At 56.4% G+C, this 17,005-nt stretch overlaps 1 long non-coding RNA gene across 1 annotated transcript; it reads right to left on the bottom strand.

The window, feature by feature from the left end:
- Window positions 1–8,106: 8,106 nt before the first annotated feature.
- LOC149522161 (uncharacterized) lies at window positions 8,107–16,142 on the bottom strand. The gene is made up of 2 exons (XR_016347267.1): window positions 15,754–16,142; window positions 8,107–10,100 (listed from the first exon to the last, which is right to left on the bottom strand). It is a non-coding gene; the product is annotated as an uncharacterized LOC149522161 (long non-coding RNA).
- Between the last annotated feature and the right edge of the window lie 863 nt (window positions 16,143–17,005).

Genomic DNA, 17,005 nt, shown 5'->3' on the forward strand with positions numbered 1-17,005 from the left:
CTCTTGGGCAGCAGCACTGACGGCCGAGCGGGTGACCAGAGAGTTGTGGCTGCTCCTGGGGCGCCCAGCTCGGAAGACAGGGCCACCGCCAGCAGTGGTGCAGAAGTAGGAGTGACACCACACGGAGCCACCCTGCTTCTGTGCTGCTGCTGGCAGGGACGCCGTCGTCTAAGCTGGGCCCCTGGCCAACAGCCACTGCTCTCCAGCCACCCAGCTCAGAAGGCAGCCCCACACCCTGCAGCACTGCCCCCTTCCCTCTGCGCTGCAGCTGGTGGTGGCGCTGACTTTTGAGCTGGGTGACCTGCCAGGGGCCGCTGCTCTGCAGCCACCCAGATGGAAAGGCAGCCCCCCCGCCAGCAGCAGTGCAGAAGGAAGGGTGGCAACACCGGACCAGGCCTCCCTTCCTCCTGTGCTGCTGCTGTCAATGGGGCTGCCCTCAAACCGGATGGCCAGACAGTAGCCGCTGCTCTCCAGCCACTCAGCTGGGAAAGCCGGGAGAAATCCGACAGTTTTTAATATTTCCAAACATCTGCCCAGAGGAAGATTTGAAGCCCGAAGACGAGGTCATGGCTGGGAAAACCCAGGCGGCCAGTGACCCTGCTCGCGAGCCCCCTCCCCTGGCCCTGGGACCCCCTTGTGGGTGGGGAGCCCCAGCTGGAGAAAGGCTGCACTAGGGGATTCCCCAATGACCCTGGAGACCAACAGGGCCAGGAGTTTCTGGCAGACCCTTTCCCACAACTTCCAGGGAATACGCCGGAACTAGGGCCCCATCGCGTCCCCCTGCAACCTCGCCCATTTCACAGCCAGACCGTGTCCACGCTGCTCCCTGGCACACTCCCGGGGGCTTCCCTGGGAAATTTCCCGGCTCTCTGACCGGCTGGGTCCTGGCCCAAACTAGGATTGTGTGCAATGGGGGTGGGGGCGTCCCAAGAGTGCCAATTTCACTTCCCAGCAGCCTGTGGGGCAGGGCTAGAGCCGTTCCACCCTCACTTCTCCCTGCCCCTCAGGGTGGCTCTGATCTGCCCCCTCCACGAGTGCCCGTGTTGGGGCAGGACAACTCCTGTCCCATCCCAGCCAGGTCAGGGAGCAGCTGACGCCCCAGACCCCTCCCCACGTGGGGAGCTCAGACTCCCCTCGCCATTCCCCCATCCCCTCCTCTCCCCCCGTTGCACGTCTCCTGGCTGTGAAATGGGTGGGGCCCTAGTCAGGTTCCCAGGGACCTTTACCCCCCACAGAGCAGGGGTGGGGAACCTTTGCTGGGTCGGGGCCACTGACCCACAGAAAAATCTATGGGGGGCTGCACACAAGTGAGAAACAGCCCCCCTCCCCTCCCCAGCGTGGGCCCCCAATGCAGGGGGGAGCCCCGACCTTCAGGGGCCGGATCCCCGCCAGCCGGGGCTGCATCCAGCCCCCGCGCCTGAGGTTCCCCACCCCCACCGTAGGAATCTGCACTGGATGGGAGTCTCCCTGGGAAGGGCCTGGCCAGGTCTCCGACGCCCAGGGCAGGGCTGCGAGGCGCCGTGGTTGCTGGGGCTTCTGTGCCCGGCGTCCTGGCTGAAGGGCACCGGCAGCCCGAGCTCGGGTCTCGGGGAAGCGGCGCGACGGGAGGCCCCTCCGTCTGTTACAGCTTCAGCAGATCCCCGAGGTTCAGCAGGTCCCTCTCTGCCCTGGCCGGCCGGTTTCCTCCTCCGCTGCCCTGGTCCTGTGTGAGACCTCCCCTGGTCCTGGTTACTGGGTGGGTTGTTCAGTCTTCAGTCTGAGCCGTGACACTCCCCGTCTCTGGGCTGGAATCGTCTCCATCGGGTTGCTGGGTGCAGCCTGCACCTGGTTCCGAGGGGACGGCAGCTTCTCCCGCCACAAAGCCTGCAGGCTCCCAGCTTCCCTCTGGCAGAGCTTGCCTTAGGGCAGAGCGGCCTACTGGGTAGAGTCTGTATTGGCCCCTTTTCTCAGGGCAGTTTGGCCCAATGGCCAGAGTCAGTAATTGCCCCTTTTCTAAGGGCAGTATGGCCCAATGGCCAGAGTCAGTACATTTCCCCTTTTCTCAGGGCAGTGTGGCCCAATGGCCAGAGTCAGTACATTGCCCCTTTTCTAAGGGCAGTGTGGCCCAATGGCCAGAGTCAGTAATTGCCCCTTTTCTAAGGGCAGTGTTGCCCAATGGCCAGTGTCAGTACCTTGCCCCTTTTCTAAGGGCAGTGTGGCCCAATGGCCAGTGTCAGTACCTTGCCCCTTTTCTAAGGGCAGTGTGGCCCAATGGCCAGTGTCAGTACCTTGCCCCTTTTCTAAGGGCAGTGTGGCCCAATGGCCAGAGTCAGTACATTGCCCCTTTTCTATGGGAAGTTTGGCCCAATGGCCAAGGTCAGTTTCTTGCCCCTTTAGTCAAACCAGTGTGGCCCAATGGCCAGTGTCAGTAATTGCCCCTTTTCTAAGGGCAGTTTGGCCCAATGGCCAGTGTCAGTAATTGCCCCTTTTCTAAGGGCAGTGTAGCCCAATGGCCAGAGTCAGTACCTTGCCCCTTTTCTAAGGAAAGTTTGGCCCAATGGCCAAGGTCAGTTTCTTGCCCCTTTAGTCCAACCAGTGTGGCCCAATGGCCAGTGTCGGTACCTTGCCCCTTTAGTCAGGGCTGTGCAGCCCAATGGCTACAGTCCATAAGCTGGCCCTGACTCACTGGGCTGTGCAGGTCCCTGTCCAGGGACAGGAGATGGGGGAGGGGAGGTTCTATCCCCCGCGTGGGGGAGGGGCAGCTCCTCCTTCTCCCCTGGTGCCCGGTCCAGGGCCGGGTCGGGTCCGTGGCTCCAGTCCCGGCGTGAGCAGGAAAAGCTCCGACTGATGCTCCTACTCTCGCTGGTAGCTCCTTCCTTGCAGGCAACACCGGCCCTGGAGCCAAGCTGGGGGTGGGGGAGCTGGTGCATCCCCGTGGCCGGGCTCCTCCTGTCCCAAGACAGCAAGGGCCTGTCATATGCGGGGCCCGGGACCCAGGGGGCAGTGGGGGCTTGGCCCTGGGCGGTGCCTCTCTAGGGCCCCCAGGGCCAGACCCCTCTGGCCTATCACTGCAGGAGTTGCTACCGCCTCCCCCCCCCATGCCAGCTGTTCCCCCACAGCATCCGGCTGCCCCAGGGCTCCCATTCAGGGTCCCAGGTGTCCAGTGTCCGACCAGACAGTCCAGTTTTTGTGCCCTCTGCCCGGTGAGAACAGTCAGAACTCACCGGGCATGAGCAATGTCGGGACTTTCTGGTTTTCCGGCTGGGCGCCCGACGGAAGCCTGGTGGGGGGGAGGGGCTGGGAGGGGGGCGCGATCGGCGCTGGGAGCCTCTGGTTGGAGTGACGCCTTGGCGGGAGGGGAAGCCCCGTCTGTGCTCCTGAGCGCTGGGCAAGCGCCTTGTGCAGCCGCAGCAGAACTCACTGGCGCTGCGCCAGGACCGTGTGCGGAACAGGCAGCGCCCTGGGATCTGCACATGCCCGGCTACGTCCCGCTCCCCGCCGGCCGATTCGCTCCCCCAACCCTCCCGGCAGCCGGTTCTCCCCACTTCTCCTCCTGATCTTTCCCGGCCAGTCCCGCTGCCCCCGCCAGCCTTGCTTCCGGCAGCCAGTTCTCCCCCCCTCCCCCCGATGTCCCCCGGCCAGCCCCGCTGCACCTAACCCACCCAGCCCTGATTCCCGTCGACTGGTTCCCCCCCATCTCCCCCGTCCAGTCCCGCTGCCCCCGACCTGTTCCCCCCCCCCGTCAGGCCTGCTTCCCACTGGCCGCCCCAACCCCCCTCCCTCCCCCGGCCAGCCCTGCCTCCCTCCCCGCCCGGCCCCCCACCCTCATCTGAGATCAAGTGTGTCCGATATTTTTTTACTCACCTGGTAACCCTACTCCCATTGCAGGTGGGAGCCTGGGCGGGGTCATTTCCACAGGGCCCCCGGCCTGGCATCTGCCGGTGTCTGCTCTAGCAGCCCATTGCCCAGCGGGGTCCCTCACCTCTGGCCCAGCAGCAGTGGGCAGAGGGGTCAGCCCCCTCGCTGGCAGGCTGGCCGATGTCCTTGGCTGGGCCCCCGAAGGACCGTCCCAGCTGGGTCCCGAGCTCCCTACTGGGGGTGTGCTGAGCTGGGATGGAAGGGAGGAGATGGGGCCCATCAGAGTCCTGCTCCCAACCCCCCTGGGCCAGGCGCCTCCCTCCTCACGACCCGTGCCCAGGCTGTGCCAACGAGCCCCCATCCCCATCCCCGGGGCTGGGCCCTGGTACTCAGGGGAGCGAGTCGGATCCATGGGGCCTGGCTCTTAGGAAGGGCCTTGTCTCTCCAGACTAGGGCAATGTGGATGGATCCCATAGTGGGGGGAGGGGGTTGTGAGGGGGAGGGGATGGGATTTGAGGTTCTTGTTCCCAGAACCAGCCAGGCCCTGAGATCAACTTCCACTCCCAGCCCTGACCCTGGAGGGGGAAGGGCCCAACACAGCCCTGCCCAAGGGTCCCTGTCTCCCCTTTCCCACCCCCACCCCCAGTGCTGAAGGAAAACAGCCTCCCCCTGCTCGCCCATGCTCACCTCCCCGCTGTCTGCGCGCCCGTGTGGGGCTCTGCCCGCAGGTCCCCCCGCAGGGCCGGCCCGAGGCCAGACCCCGCCGTGCGGAGCCTGCAAAGGAAGAGGAGCCGGGGTCACCGCTGGGAAACCTCCTCCCTCGCCATGGCCCCCTGCTCAGCCAATCAGCAGTGAGACTGGGAGAGGGGGCGGCCGAGAGGTCTCAGGGGACGTCCCAAGGGCTGGCCCAGGTCACCCCCGAGGGGTCGGTCTCAGAGCGATTCCAGCCCCGCCTCTTTGGGGGGCTCCCACACAGCCAGAAAGGGCTGGGGAGGGGGGGTGTCTGAGGCTGCCCTGCCTTGCAGCTGATGTCAGGGAATCTCCATGAGCTCAGCCCCCCCGCCCCCCCAGCTCCTTCCCCCCCCCCCCAGGCCTTTGTGGCATCACCGTCCCCTCCCCCCACACGGCTGGTGTCCTGCCCCCAGCCAGCACCTTGGGACACTTGAACAATCAGAGCCCAGAGCTGTACAACCAGCCACAGCCCAACCACTGCTCATGGGCACCGCCAGCAAGTGTGTGAGCAGCCCTGGCCCTTAGAGAGACTCGGGAACTGCCCAGAGATAGGTAGGTAGAGAAACAGCTTGATCACTCCCCCTCCTGCCGACACACACACACCTCCCCTGCCAGCCCTGCTGGTCTGGGACTGATCCGTCTGCTCTGTGAATCACAGAACAGTAGAATGGGAAGGGACATTGAGAAGCCATCAAGTCCAGTTCCCTGCCCTCACGGCAGGACCCAGCTCCGTCTAGATCATCCCTGACAGGTGTCTGTGCAACCTGCTCTGAAATATCCCCAGTGATGGAGATTCCGCAACCTCCCCAGGCAATTTGTTCCAGTGTTTCACAACACTGACAGGAAGTTTTCCCAACAGGCAGAAACATTTTCCAAATGTCCAACCTAAACCTCCCTTGCTGCAGTTTCAGCCCATTGCTCCTTGTCCCGTCCTCAGAGGCCAAGGAGAACAGTTTGTCTCCCTCCTCCTTGTGACACCCTTTTGGGTACGTGAAAACCGCTCTCGTGTCCCCTCTCAGTCTTCTCCTTTCCAGGCTAAACAAGCCCAGTTCTTTCACTCTCATGTTTTCTAAACTGTTCCACATTTTTGTTGCTCTTCTCCAGGCCTTCTCCAATTTCTCCAATTCATTCCTGAAACATGGTGCCCAGAGCTGGAGACACGACTCCAAGTGAGGCCTAATCCGCGCAGAGTAGAGTGGAAGAACGACTTCTCCTGTCTTGCTCACCACACTCCTGTTAGTGCCTCCCAGAATCACGGTTGCTTTTTTTTGCAAGTGTCACACTTTTGACTCCTATTTAGCTTGTGGTCCACTCTGACCCCTAGATCCCTTTCTGCAGGACTCCTTCCTAGACAGTCACTTCCCGTTCTGTGTGTGTGACGTGGATTGTCCCTTCCGAAGTGGAGCACTTTGCATTTGTCTTTATTAAGCTTCATCCTATTTACCTCAGACCATTTTTCCGGTTTGTCCAGATCACTTTGAATTCTGACCCTTCCTCCAAAGCACTTGCCACCCCGCCCAGCTTCGTATCCTCTACAGACTTAATAAGCGTCCTCTCTATGCCAAGATCTCAATCACTGATGAGGATTGAACAGAACCGTCCCAGAACAGGCCCCTGCAGAGCCCCACGTGTTAGGCCCTTCCAGCATGGCTGGGAGCCATTAATAACGACCAGTTTTAAAGAGAACAAAAAGCCATAAGTCTCCCCTGTCAGTAACCACCCACTCGACCAATCTGCACCGAGACTGAGAGCGCCGATTCAGCAGGGGCAGGGGACAGGGATCCACAGATGTCCAAAAGGAGGGGCCAGGTCACCTCCGGCTCCCAGCGCTCTGCCAGCTCAGCTCTGAGTGAGGCCTCCGACCGCCCCGACCCTCCAACACCCACCCACCCTAATTGGTGGGGCAGGGAAAGGGGGGGGGGAAGACGCAGAAGAAGGCGAGACAGAGGGAGGGGAGGGGGCAAAGGGGAACCAGACTGAGCAGGCTCCATACCTCTCTGAGGCTCCGACCGTCTCACCGGGTTCGACACGACCGGCTGCAGGGAAGTAGAAAACGCCGACGAGGCTCCTCCTGCCCCCGCCCCTCGGTCCCAATTCTCCATCCTGGCCCCGCAGAGACCCTGGGAAGGGGCCGCGTTGCTGCCAAACCGCGGGAATCTCTGAGCTTGCCCCGGCCTTGCACCTCTGTCCTGATTGGCTGTTGTCAGGGTCTCTCTGTGAGGTCATCCCTGTCCCCCAATAGGCTGAGGTCCTGCCACAGGCCTTTGTGATGTCAGTGCCACCCCCACCCCTCCCCTGCAAGGCTGGTGTCCTGGCCCTGGCCGGCCCCTCTGGATGCTTGAGGGGTTCCCCTGGGACCCCACTGAATGGCAGCTGGTTGTGGGGCCAAGCGAGCTGGGCAGTAACGCCCCAGGGGCTGCTCCCTCGGCCCCACCCAGCTTGTTGGTCCTTAGCAGAATGTAAGGCCAGATCGGTCCATTCTGGAATCACAGGGAAAGTTGCCCCTCCCCCATCGGCACTGGCCACCCTTGGGACTTAGGGTTGGCCAGAGGGCTCTGGGAGAGATACAGCCCCCGTCTGACAGCCTGGAATTCGCCTTCAGTTGCAGACCACGTGCCAGGCCAACACCAGAGATGTCAGACCAGGGTAACTAGGGGGGATTGTTAACGATACTGGTCTAAGCCCTGGCGTGGACACACGGGCACTGCTATAAGGGGCCCTTCTCTTGCTAGAGTGTAATGTACGTCCTGAGCTGGAATCAGTCCCTGCCAGAAACTTTCACATGGGTAGGACCAACTCCCTGGTAGTTTTTTCCTTCCCTCACTTTATCAGTAGTTGAATGATACATTGGCAATTGCCTCTAGCTCGCCTCATCCACAGTGCTCAACCGACTTCCCAAAGGAGAGTAGGTTCATTATAGGGAAACTGAGGCATGGAAAGGGGCAGTACCTTGCCCAAAGTCACCCCACTGGAAAATGGTAAACCCAGGTCTGCTGAGTCCCCATCCAGTACTGGACACGCACCCTCAGTCAGGAAGGGCCAAATTCGTGACCCTCTGAGCATGGGTTCTTCAGGCTCTAGAGCCGTGGTCACCAACCAGTAGATCTCAGGGGCTCTAAGAGTAGCTCTTGAGCCCTCTCTGAACTGCACGCCTAATTTGAGGAGCAGCTACTCACCGAGCAACAACACAGGTGAGTAGCTGCAAGGAATGGTGGGAGCTGAGCGATCGGAAGGGCTGAAACACCCCAGCCAGCTGACTGTGGCTTTCAGCTGAAAGGCTGCCCCGCGCTCCAGCTATCGTCAGCTTCTCCTCTGCACCTGCCCACGTGGAGCTTGGTGCACCCTGGCTGAGCGCCATGGCCAGCTGGCCGCTTCTCTTCCCTCCAGCCTGGCTGCCCTGTGCTTAGCCCAGGGAGGCTGCCTCTAGCTCCAGCTGTGCTGGAGCAAGCTTCCCAGGCTGAGCGCAGGATCACAGATGCCCATCTGATGTACTGTATACGACTAGCAATCTCAGACTACAACCCAGACACTGTTCAGTCACAGGTGTCACACTGAGACTTTATTGGAAGAAAAAATATATAATTATCAATACTTGATTTTAGATTTACAAAAAGCAGAGAACAAAATGTATCATTGTAAATTCTTCATTTGACATTTAAATAGCATGAATTAAAAACAGCATTTATTTCATAACTATAAACGTGATTTTAATTTTATATATTGCATAATTTAAAAATAAACTGTTTAACAGAGTGTATAAGAGCTGGGGATAGCAAGTGATGGACAGGAGAATAGAGAGGGCGGAGTTTCAAGGAAGGGGCGGGGCAGTAGATCTTCGCCTGGTCTGAGACTTAAAAAGTGATCTTGGGTGTAAAAAGGTTGGAGACCACTGATCTAGAGACTGGTGACTTAGAGTAAAGGACCCTGGATGAACTGGAAAAAATTCAGAACCAGGGGCCAAAGATGACAAAAACCATGCAATGGGTCCGTATGAGGAGCAACTAAAAGCATCAGGCTGCCCAGCTTAGAGACGACACAGCTACCAAGGGATCTGAGGGGTGTCTATCAAAGGACGAAAGGTGCAGAAACACGTGGGGAGAGAAGTGGGATTGACCTGTTCCCACAATACAAACCAACAGCAGAGAGGGAGTGGGGGTGTCGGCTGATGAAACTTGTTATGCTTATAAGAAGCACACGGGATCTTTTCCAGGGGAGAAGGCAATACCCTGTGTTTATTGAGAGTACAGTAGAGAAGCTGTTAGCATATATAAAGACAGACACAAGGGCTATGTCTATGTAGTGCCCATCTTCAAAAAAGGGAAAAAAAGGATGAGCCAGGGAACTATAGGCCAGTCAGTCTTACCTTGGTTCCTGGAAAAATCATGGAAGGGATCCTTAAGGAATCCATTTTGAGGCACTTGGAAGAGGGGAAAGTGATCAGGAATAGTCAGCATGGATTCTCAAAAGGCAAGTTGTGCCTGACCAATCTGATTAGCTTCTATGATGAGGTAACTGGGTCTGTGGACATGGGAAAGTCAGTGGATGTGATATACCTTGACTTTAGCAAGGCTTTTGATACCGTCTCCCACAATATTCTTGCCAGCAAGTTAAGGGAATGTGGATTGGATAAATGGACGGTAGATGGATAGAAAGATGGCTAGAAGGCCGGGCCCAGCGGGTAGTGATCAATGGCTCGATGTCAGTATGACGGTCGGTTTCTAGTGGAGTGCCCCAAGGTTCGGTTCTAGGACCGGTTTTGTCCAATATCTTTATTAATGACCTGGATGAGGGGATGGATTGCATCCTCAGCAAGTTTGCAGATGACACTAAGCTGGGGGGAGAGGTAGATATGCTTAAGGGCAGAGATAGGGTCCAGAATGACTTAGACAAATTGGAGGATTGGGCCACAAGAAATCTGATGAGGTTCACCAAGGACAAGTGCAGAGTCCTGCACTTGGGACAGAAGAATCCCAAGTATAGTTACAAGCTGGGGACCAATCAGTTAAGTAGTAATTCTGCAGAAGAGGACCTGGGGGTTACAGTGGATGAGAAGCTGGATGAGTCAACCATGTGCCCTTGTAGCCAAGAAGTCTAATGGAATATTAGGTTGCATTAAGAGGAGCGTTGCCAGCAGATCAGAGATGTGATTATTCCCTTTTATTCAGCGTTGGTGAGGCCACATCTGGAGTATTGTGTCCAGTTCTGGGCCCCCCACTACAAAAAGGATGTGGACTCATTGAAAAGCTCATGATACCATCTACATGTTTTGTTAGTCTATAAAGTGCTACCAGACCAGCCCCTGACACTCTGGAAAGGCTCAGGTGTGATGCTGAAGAAAGACCAGTCCAGCCTTCCCAGGACCAATTGTCCAACACTCCTGTTACGAGCCTCGTCCTGCTGGAGTCTCCTTTGCTGCTGTAAGTGCTTTTGGTTTGCTGCAGATCCAGCGTCTCTCACTGGTGCATCGCAGGCTGCTGACCCCAATGTCCTTGTTCAGATACGCGCAGTCGCCATCTCCTCCGATCACAAACCTGCAGGGCAGAAACCAGGGAGCGGGTGTGAGGCAGGAGCCGGGTGTTTCCCGTCGGTCACAGACAGGGGGCGACACGGGTGGCTCATGGCTGCAGTTGCAGCTCTGGCCGGAGCCAGAGCCCCATGGTGGGTGCCCACCGCTTCTTGGGCTGTGCCAGCCGGGGCCAGAGCCACGTGGTGAGCACGGGGAGGTGGGGAGGCTCTAAGGAGGGGAGTGGGGGAGCTGATGGAGCTAAAGTTGGCTGTTAGCAGCAGCTCTGGGGGCCAGGACTTTTGGCAGACCGGTAACATTTTATTTGCATAATAAATATGCAACTAAAACTGTTGCCCAGGTTCATCGGTTAACAATGGACTCGGATTCACATGCACATCCCTAGTAGAAAGCTGGTTTTCAGCTTACTCTGATGCAAGGTGCTAAGCTAATTTTCCAACGACTTTCTTTGAAGTGTAATTAGAAAAATGCACTGGTTGAGTGAGTCACCTCTCGCCCTGACATTTATTATGGTTATCAGGATGACTTATTAAATACTCATGTCATAGCATGACACATCTTGCAAAGCAGTTTGGGTATGTCTACACTGCCACCCCAGTTTGAACTAGGGTGGCTAATGTAGGCATTCAAACTTGCAAATGAAGCTCGGGATTTAAATATCCCGGGCTTCATTTGCATGTTCCTGGGTGCCGCCATTTTTAAATGCCCCGTAGTTCGAACTCCCTGACTGCGGCTACACGCGGCATGGACTAGGTAGTTTGAATTAAAGCTCCTAATTCGAACTACCATTAAACCTCCTTGCAGGAAGAGTAATGGTAGTTCAAATTAGGAGCTTTAATTCGAACTACCTAGTCCATGCCGCATGCAGCCACGGGCAGGGAGTTCGAACTACGGGGCATTTAAAAATGGCGGCACCCGGGAACATGCAAATAAAGCCTGGGATATTTAAATCTGAACTAGGGAGGCAGTGTAGACATACCCTTTGGTATTTGTCATGGTACTTTGAGTTGAGAGTTTTGACAAGTAAATGAGGTGGAGGAAATGCACCTCTTCACTGCCTGCAATTTAACTTTGCTATTGGGTATTTCTGTGTCACGTTGCTGGATCTTGAGGGAAGCAGCCAGATCACTGATGCACCCATAGGTGGGGGTGTTGGCCCCACAAATGGTATAGGAGGGGGCCATGTGAGGTATTGAATAGAAGCTTATTATCTAATAATCCTATGTACGCTGTTCATGTGTTTGTATAATGTCTGTGTGTGCAATTATTAGCATGTACTTGTATGAACACTGAAGATTTCCCTGCATGTGGTTAAGCATTGGGCAGGGCCGGGCCTGTGGACATGCTAATTACCGAGGCCCTGTGGAACAATGGCTCTCAATGGGCCAAGGACACACCTAAAGAATGGGGGCTGTCACCTGAGAGCAGCCAGCAGGGAACACAGAGATTGGCCTCTGACCAGGTGACCTGCTACATACTAGAAGAGGCCAGGAAGGAGATAAAGAGGCCATGTGGTCGATGCCATTTTGTTCTCAGCTCAGCACTTCATCCCAGAGGCAGCATTGCAGGGATCGAAGAGCCCGGAAGACCTGTGAACCCATCCTGATGCTAGGATGTGCAACAAGAACTTTTAAACCAGCAGCTGTACATCTCTGCTACAGCCTGCATCGAGAACTGGGAGATTCGGTGCATGTAACGTACTATCCTTTAACAACCTGACTCTCATGATTTTCTTTCTTGTAATAATAAACCTTTAGATATAGATTCTAAAGGATTGGCCCAGCGTGATTTGTGGGTAAGGTCCAGAGGGTAAATTGACCAGGGATCTCTGGCTGGTTTCTTGGAACCGGACAGAATTTGTTCGGGGTAGGTGGGATTGGGTGCTAGGACCCCCCACCTGTGTATGAGGCCCGAGGCCATCTGGGGCACGGATATTGCTGGGGTGTCGGAGGGGTTTTGCTCGTGAGGCTTCAGGCAGGCTGCTGAAGCGCTCTGTGGGACTGGTTTGTGGCCTGTTTGGAGAGGTCACCAGTCTGGGGGCTGTAAGGAGCCCCGGATTTGAGCAATTCGCCCTGAGCGGACGCCCTCAGCTGTGCCCAGACACGGCCCGGTCCGTCACATTCTGTCTAGAAGTTCTTTCTGAATTCCTACAGAATCAGTCACCTAACAGCCATTGTTCTGCAGTTTCCCCCAATTGTTTTTCTGTTGAAAGAGCCTTAATCTCAGAGTTTCTGACACAGGCTCATGGATTCAGCACAGTTATTGAAACATTTTACGAGATTATAACTTTAGGCCTTACACCTCTGCATTGAATTCAGATTTCATTTGAAATTAGTTTATTTTAAAAATGTTATCATGAATCCAAGTACATTTAAAATGGATTTCCCCCCTTCCTTTAAAAATTAAAATGGATGTTTGTAGAGTATCTGTAGATGTATGTTACCATCCATGACACTTATGAATATTATGTATGTGTGTGGGGGGGAGGGAAGGGGATTTGTTCACTAGCGTCCACAGGCAAGGGAATTAAAACTGTCATGAGTCCTAAGAGAGTTAGCTGGCAGGTGTTCACAAGATGTACCTGAATATCTTTTACTTAGAATCAGTCAGGTCAGCTTGGAGTGAATGTAGTGGCTTTTCTTAGGCTCCCACTTAGAAAATATCCCCCCTCCTCCTTTTTGTGGCCATAGCTCTCTTTTTTGGGGGGGAATGGTGGGAGGTTTCTTTTCTTTCCCAGACATCTAGAGCAGTGTTTCGGAAAGTGTTCCGTGGAGTCGCTTTGAGAAACTCTTTAACTGGCCGGCCTGGTTTGTTTGTTTACCAGCACCGGGGCCCCAGAGCCTCGTGGCTCCCATTGGCTCCGTTTTGCTCTTTGCAGCCAAGTGGGAAGCATTGGCCCGGCCCACATCCTAGGCCTTGCTGGAGCCCCTGGTGTAACTCAGAGCACAAGCCAAACACACAAGGGCTACGTCTACCCTGGCAGCTCCGTGCGCAAGAACTCTTTTGCTCTTTGTTAATAAAATCCTGTGATTTCCTTTGCAGGAACATTCCCGGGGCCTATGGACAGCGTCTCCCTGCGCATTGACAGATCAGATACGTATTCTCCAGTCACTCACCTCTTCCTCCAACAAACTCTGTTCCCAACCTTGGTTCTCTCTAGGTTGGTTCTTTAGAGGAACTTTCTGCTCTCTCTCCTCATATCCAGCTCAGAGACCAGCTCACCATCTGTCCCAATTAATGACAGTCAGTTTGTCTGATTACTGAGGAGGATACAGCTGTCTGTCTTTGGCTGGGATGTCTGACAGAGAGGGAGGGGTCAGGAATCTCAGAACCAGACATGAATCACATGAGCAGTTTGTACTGCCTTAAGTGAGAGCGGGGTCCCAGGGAGCTGGCAAGCCTTGAGAGGTGGGGTACAGAAAAGTTATAAATCTGTCCTGGCTATAAATCTGTCCTGTCCAAGTTTTCAGGAACCGGTGTTCGGTTCTTTAAAGGATTTGAAACCACAGACAGAGGAATACTTGCTTTTGGGGTTAACACAAGACTTTATTTCTATTTACTTTTATAATTAATTTTTCATTTAAATCAATTCACTATCTTGAATTCGTTTAAGACAGCGTAACATACCAATCAAGATTAGAAAAAAAATACAACTAAGACGAGAAAAATAAACCTTCCTACAGCTATACCCTCCAAAGTTACCTTTGAACAGTTTGTGGAGTTATCAGACATACCTATATAATACTTACATTAAGATGGATAGACGCATTGTTTAGATTCAGGAGATATTTTCTTTATGTCTTTCTTTTCGGATTTTTCGTTGCAACTTATGACCGGTGTTCCCCTTTCGGAGCTTACGAGCAGTAATGAGATTCAACGCCCTGGTTGATCAGACCTGGCTTTTTCAGATTCACAACCCGTCCACTTTCGGTCTGTTTAGTTCACCCTTACATACCCGTTTCGGTATATTTCCTCTCGCCTGACTATGCTGACGTTAGTTTTTTGTTGCCTCCTTCTGCCTTTTTTACTTTTGATTACCTCTTATTTGGGGTTATCAGCACTTTGTTGCTTTGGCTGTCTTTGTTTCTTTTACTTCCCTAAAAGCAGGGTTATTATTGGTCATCCAATCAAATTCTGGTTATTCATTTACATCTCCCGTATCTTGACAATGCTGCCTTCCTTTTCCACTTACAACTAAATTAGTGCTCGTTTGACATCTACAGGCCAGGCCCTAAAACATCCTTTTCACACAAGTAATGGCAGATGAGGAGTGAGTCTGTGGGTGGGATTGATTAAGACCAGATAAAGACATAAACATTATTGGAGCCCTGGATCCTGGAGCCGTTTGATAATCTAAATGGGGGGGGGGCGAGGGGGTTAAATTGAGCCCTTGGGAAGAAAAACTTGGAATTATAACTTGAGAGTCAATGACACAGAAACATCCGCCTGAGTCTGCAGACCACCTGACATGATCACTTTGAGTTGGGGGGTGCTGCTCCGTGCATCTCAATGGGGGCATTAACCCCAAGGTTTACTGTGTGGAGGCTCCCCATCAAGAAGACTCCCGTCAAGGACTCTGCATGGGGCAAGAAGGGCAGAGCACAGGGTGGGAGGTACAGGAGCAGGACCCCCAAGTAACACCAGTTTGGCACTGTCTCCTTGTCCCCTGCATCTTGGGAAGAAGGTGACACAGACCCTGTAGCTGGGATTATGGACTTTGTGCACCCCAGAATGAAGGGGAGAAGCTGGGGTGAGGACATTGGACGAGGACGGGTGAAGAGCTCATGGTGTTTCATTTTGATTTGCTGACCCTGGAGGAGGAAGGACACGTGGTGGTGCAAGGACTGTGAAGAGCCAACTGGGGTGAAATAACATGAATGATGAATTCTTACTTTACTTCTTTAAATGGCCGCTTAATGGAAATGGGCCCTCCCCAATCCCTGGCAGGCAAGCTGGAGAGCACTAATGTCTCTTGTGGCATGTGCAATAACAAGGGCTGTTCGATACCGTGTAACCGAATAATCATGTAACCGCATGAAATTCTAACAGTTACACAACAATTCGATGGTCCCCAGGGCAGGGCTGGCAGCCAGTGCGCTCCCAACCCCGCTCCCAGGAAGCCTCCTGCCATCCAGTTCTGAAAGAAGCCTTCCGTCTAGACGTAGCCCGAGTGTGTGAACAGGGAAGAGCAGGCTACAGCAGCCTTGGCATCCCATAGTGCCCCTGGAAAGCCCTTCTATCATGTGTGGGGCTGAAGAGAGGAGCAATGGGGCTTCTGTGGCACAGCTGTTCCATCCTCTTCTTTTCCCCCAGCACCAGAGCATCACTGTGGATCCGGCCTGTGTGAAACTCCCACCCCTAGTGTGGGTCAGGGTCCCACGCAGTGGCACTTAGAAAACAGAACAAGGAAGGCCACGGCCTCAGCTGGAACCCAGCGGCTTTTTGCTCAGGCTGTAGGGGCTCCTGCACTAAACTCCTCCTTGCATGTGCACTTTGCCCCTCCTCACTGCAACCCCCTCCAGCTGACACAGGTCAGAGGGCACAAGCCAAGCCCCATAACCCAGGGGTGCGTGGGGAAGGGAGAACTTCTTGGAGGGATCAAATCAGACTCTGGCGTGGGGGGGGGGGCAGCCTCCTCCCCCTCCCTTATTAGCACTTACCACTCACAAGGGAGCTGCTCTTGTCTCCTGCGGGCCAGTTACAGCCCCCCAGCCCGGCCTGCTACACACACGGTCACACAGGGCGCCTGTGGGAGGCAGCAACCCTACAGGGAGGGGCAGAGGGAAGAGGATACTGGTGCCCCTAAGCCCGAAGGAAACTGCAACGGGGGAGCGACCCCTCCCGCCCAGCGGCAGCAGCCAGGCCGGGTCCCGGGCGGACAGGCGGGTCTCCGCCCGGCGCAGGGGGGAAGGGCCGCAGCAGGCGCAGCTGTTGGTTCCGCTCGGGTGGGCTGCAAGGAAGTTTTGCATGGGGGGGGGCGGGACGGGGCGGGCTTGAAATCCTGTTTCTCTTCCCTTTTCCTAGGAAAGCCCTGGCCGGGCTCAGCCGCCAGGGGCTGGTGAGCGGGGGGGAAGACCCGAACTGGGGGCGGTGGGGGAAGGGGAGCGGGGGGGGGAGACCCGAACTGGGGGCGGTGGGGGAAGGGGAGCGGGGGGGAGACCCGAACTGGGGGCGGTGGGGGAAGGGGAGCGGGGGGGAGACCCGAACTGGGGGCGGTGGGGGAAGGGGAGCGGGGGGGGGAGACCCGAACTGGGGGCGGTGGGGGAAGGGGAGCGGGGGGGAGACCCGAACTGGGGGCGGTGGGGGAAGGGGAGCGGGGGGGAGAGGGGGGGGGGGGAGACCCGAACTGGGGGCGGTGGGGGGAAGGGGAGCGGGGAGGAGACCCGAACTGGGGGCGGTGGGGGAAGGGGAGCGGGGGGGGGAGACCCGAACTGGGGGCGGTGGGGGAAGGGGAGCGGGGGGGGGACCCGAACTGGGGGCGGTGGGGGAAGGGGAGCGGGGGGGAGACCCGAACTGGGGGCGGTGGGGGGAAGGGGAGCGGGGGGGGGAGACCCGAACTGGGGGCGGTGGGGGAAGGGGAGCGGGGGGGAGACCCGAACTGGGGGCGGTGGGGGGAAGGGGAGCGGGGGGGGGAGACCCGAACTGGGGGCGGTGGGGGGAAGGGGAGCGGGGGGGGGAGACCCGAACTGGGGGCGGTGGGGGAAGGGGAGCGGGGGGGGGAGACCCGAACTGGGGGCGGTGGGGGAAGGGGAGCGGGGGGGAGACCCGAACTGGGGGCGGTGGGGGAAGGGGAGCGGGGGGGGGAGACCCGAACTGGGGGCGGTGGGGGAAGGGGAGCGGGGGGGAGACCCGAACTGGGGGCGGTGGGGGAAGGGGAGCTGGGGGGGGGGGGAGCGGGGGGGGGAGACCCGA

This window comes from Pelodiscus sinensis, chromosome 19 (genome assembly GCF_052426305.1).
Source record: "Pelodiscus sinensis isolate ZL-2025 chromosome 19, ASM5242630v1, whole genome shotgun sequence".
NCBI lineage: Eukaryota > Metazoa > Chordata > Testudines > Trionychidae > Pelodiscus > Pelodiscus sinensis.